General features: G+C 34.0%; 1 pseudogene; it reads left to right on the forward strand.

The window, feature by feature from the left end:
* The first annotated feature begins 320 nt into the window (after positions 1–320).
* Positions 321–3977, forward strand: LOC132305282 (cytochrome P450 736A117-like; annotated as a pseudogene).
* Positions 3978–4629: the final 652 nt, after the last annotated feature.

Below are 4629 nucleotides of genomic sequence, written 5' to 3' on the forward strand. Positions count from 1 at the left end.
TTTGTTGAAGAAGATCGAACAGTCTTCTTCTTCTTCTTCTTTTTCTTCTTCACCTGTAGATTTGTCTCAAATGTTAATCTCACTGACCAATGATGTAGTGTGTCGCGTAGCCTTGGGAAAGAAGTATAGTGCTGAAGGGAATAGTGGTGGGAAGTTAAAGAGAGTTGTTCGGGGATTTTGTGGAGGTTTTGGGAGTTTTCAATGTGGGGAGCATATCTCATGGCTTGCATGGTTGAATCGTATCAATGGTTTGAATGCTAAAGTGAAGAAAGTCGCTAAAGAGCTCGATAATTTTTTTGGAGGACGTAGTAGAAGAGCGTATGGATCATCAAGAAAGAAAGATCAATGAAGGTCAAGAGGATTTCTTAGACATTTTACTTGGAATTCAAAGAGAGAACTCTACCTCCTTTCCTCTTCACAGAAACAACATAAAAGTTCTCATCTTGGTAAGTTTGACTTTACCTCTCCCTAAATTTCAATGACACTAATTAACCAATTGATCTTGGCGTGATGTAGTTATGATATTAATTGGTTTCTTTGGGGAAAAAAATGGTACAATTTTATATGGATCGAGTTAAATTTACAACTTGTTAATTACCATATTTTGTTTCGTGTAGGATATGCTTCCAGCTGGAACTGAAAATACCTACACAGCTCTAGAATGGGAAATAACAGAGCTTTTAAGACATCCCGAAGTCATGAAGGAACCGCAAAACGAGGTTCGGGGAATAGCCAAAAGCAAAGAGGACATATATTAGGATGATTTAGACAAAATGCATTACTTGAGAGTAGTGATTAAGGAGTCTATGCGGTTACATCCTCCTTCGCCATTGCTAGCTCCTCGAGAAGCCATTTAAGAAGTTAAAGTAATGGGCTACGACAATGCAGCTGGCACAAAAGTGTTTATCAATGCTTGGGCATCTTCGCGAGACTCAACATTGTGGGAAAACGCTGAAGAGTTTCGGCCAGAAAGGTTCTTGAATACTTCAATAGATTATAAAGGGCGGGACTTCCAATTTATTCCATTTGGAGCTGGCACGAGAGGTTGTCCTGGAATTCAATTCGCCAAGTCTGTTTATGAGCTTGCATTAGCAAAGCTTGTGCATAAGTTTGATTTTGCATTACCTGGTAGAGCAAAAGGCCAAGGTATGTGGTGTGTCGTCGGACCAAAGCACAAAAGTGTGTAGTGCGGCTAAGTTTGAATTTATAAAATGTCACTACCACTACTAACTATTAATGTAGCTAGAGTGAATAGGGGTCGTCCCAAGAGAAAATGGAATGTATTTTTGCTTGGAAATCAATGATGGATTAGTAGGTTGAATGATCAAAGATGGTTGGGTGGTTGAATGATCAAAGATGGTTGGGTGGTTGAATTAGATTACAATTTAAACTAAATAAATGCAATGTAAGGCAATTAAAGTAAAATGAGGTGTAGAGAATATAAGAGAGGAGCCTTGGGACTTAGAGTTCACCACTAAGTATTACCTTCCTAAACATTCAATGTTTAATGGATTAAGGGGATTAGATGTTATAAATGAAAGTGTGTGCCATTAATTGAATTAATAAGCATAGATGGCCAATTAAGTATACATTGTCTAACCAAATTAGTGAATAGCACAACATATCAAATCAAGTCATTATTCCTTCTCTTAAGTCCATAATTAATGCACATCATCAAATTAGAGAAATATACTATTTGCATTTATAAGCATAAAACATCAAACAACAAGCATGGATTGTCCTCCTGTCTAAGAAAGTAAGGCAACTATACTATAACTAAGATAGTGACATGAAAATTAAACTAATTAAACTAAGGAGGAGACATAATCCATCAAGAAATAAGTATGTACCATCAAACAAACCACAAAAGTAATCTATTTAAACACCACGCCTTTACCATCACTAGATTCATAATATCAACACACATAGACATGCATCAATGTCACAAAATCTAGAAATAAACATATGAACATTCATCCTAGCATACATAGACATATGGATATAATTAAATGATCAATTGAAAGTATTAAACTACACAAATCATTGTAGCAACAAGATTTATATATAAAAGATGTCAAGACAATAATTACAACGCAAATCCCCTTTAATTACAAAGCATCAAAGTCTAGGAGGCATGCTTAGGGCTATCTCTAGCCCCAAGAGAATAGTTTAGCCACTCATTGATATTGTCATCCAACCCTCAAGGGCTATCTTCATAGTAGAAATGATCATCTTCTTCTTGGTAGAAACCCTATATGAGTGGAAGAACTCTCTCCAAATGGTGTGTTTCTCTCTCTAATCTCTAACCTCTTCTAAACCTCAATATTCTCCCTAGTATCAAAATAGCCAAAACCCTTATATAGGTAGCTCAAATGTCACACCCAATGGTCAGACCTCGTGCACTAGGGCCTTCCAATGATTGCACCACAAGCATACTTTTTAATTGGCTGGAACTCTGTTTTTTTTCACGCGCCTGAGGAAGTTCAATCGATCATAAGGGTGTTTGGATCGATCGAACTATGGCGGCGCCTTTTTGAATAATGCCAAAGCTGAGATATTTTTGAGAAAAGGACAAAAGTGGTAGGTGATGATAAGATAAAAAATGTTAGATCGATCGGAGAAGATGTTGGATTGATCGAAAAGGAAAATTTGCTGAAGATAAGGACAAAAGGCTTGATCCATCATGGTATGGTTGGAACAATCACAGTGTGATCAATCGGAACTTGTTTCGATCGATCGAAGAGTGCTTCTTTTCACCACTTTGCTCATTTCTTCCACTAAGCTTGAGATTGCTTATTTTATGCTCTAATTCAGCTGAATTGACTTATTTTGGGGATAAGTGCCTGAAAATGGACATAACATGAAATTAAACTAAAACGGGAAAATAAGATAGAATAAGTTCCTAGAACACTCAAGCTTAAGGGGTTTATTGCGCACTTTTCAGCGCTTATCAATATGGATTTGACTGAAGCCCCAGATACAAACCTCAAAAGAAAGTATCCTCTGATGGTTGTTACAACCCCGTATTCTTGCTACTCAGCCACCGGACTTGCTACAAATGAAGCTAAAACATAAATATATGACTTTTTTAATCCGTTGTAATCCAATATTTTCTTTAAAATTGTCCTAAATAAAGCCTCCTTTACTTAAATGAAGCATTTTAGGAGCATGCACAATGACATCTGACAAAAAATGGTTGGATCTGAAATGCAGGGAGTAAGTTGCTCCCTTTTCACTAACTTGCTCACTTTTATACAACATGGGGATATTGTGTTCATTTAGTAAAACCTTAGGGAGTTTTCTGCACTTTAGTCTTTTATTTTTTATTTGTGTCTTGACGGTGGGAGTTGAAAAACAATTATAAAGGTAATGATGCTTCGATGAAAACACAATTTAGAAGAAATATGTGAATGAGATATCCTACCATATGAGTTTTTAGTTTCGTTAGAACTTAAAACAATATATTAATTTTAAGAAGTCCCACCAATAGCACTTTTGACGACCAATTCGATTACTCTCGGTTAGGGAGATATGGGAAGTGTCACCGGTCACATTTTACCCGATAATAACGAAATTTTGACTTTTATGTTAGTTTTTTATTCATTTTTGCACCAACATTATTGAGACGTGCTATAAGGTTTTTAAAACACGTTTTTCTTATTTTACTTGGATTTTCTTATCTATAAAAATTCTTCTTAATTTTTACCAACATTATGCAAGTAAGAGAGAGAATTATTTTTCACCATTATTGAGAACTTTTGAGAAGGTTTTTGAAAGAAAAATTATCCTTGATTTTTTTTTTTTTTTATTGATTTTCTTCATTTGAGAGCACAAACTTTTAATCATGAGTGAATTTATGATTGTATTCTTAATTTGATGGGCTTTCAGAGTTTATTGAAGATCGTATTCATTCCGATGAGAACAATTGTACGAGAAGTCACAAGAGTAAGCCAAAAAGTTCAGGATTTGATTCTTGATAGAATGAAGTGGGTGAAAGTTCAAGTTTAAAGAATATCTCCTCCTTCTCTTACTCTATAGATTGAGAGTTCAAGTTTTACTTTAAGTACTAGTCGCCGTGAGAATTGGAATTGAGTTACTCGGTTGAAAGAAAAAATGTCTATAATGTTTTGGATATAATCAAATTCAAAACAATAAAAGGTATTTTAGATTCTTCAAGAAATTGCCATTTTAGATTTTATTAATTGGACAAACTTTCAGTTAAATATTTTAAACTTGCTAAGTAATTTTTAATTAGAATCATGAATTTTTTTTTTTTCACAAAATCCCTGCTGTATAAATTAGTGATAGAATCATAGAACTTAAACATGTTTTTTTTTTTTCAGTTAAATATTTGTTTGGTGAAATTAGGTATGACTTGCAAAATCAACAATTCTGAATGTATCAAAAATTTAAAAATTGAATTATTTTAAAATTAGCAAGAAAATATATTTATGCTATGATCAATAGATTATTGCATGGAATTGGTGTCTTCAAATTGAATTAAAGAAAAATTAGTTCAAACTTTAATTTTATGCAATCGAATAGAACGTTAGGGTCTTTATTCTTTTTTATAGTAAAGTTATGTGGTGTTTAGGTCAAGAAAGAAAAAAAGAAAGAAATGATACTCCT

This window comes from Cornus florida, unplaced genomic scaffold (genome assembly GCF_030987335.1).
Source record: "Cornus florida cultivar Cherokee Brave unplaced genomic scaffold, ASM3098733v1 CherokeeBrave_3.0.0_Hap2_Chr04, whole genome shotgun sequence".
NCBI classification, from domain to species: domain Eukaryota; kingdom Viridiplantae; phylum Streptophyta; class Magnoliopsida; order Cornales; family Cornaceae; genus Cornus; species Cornus florida.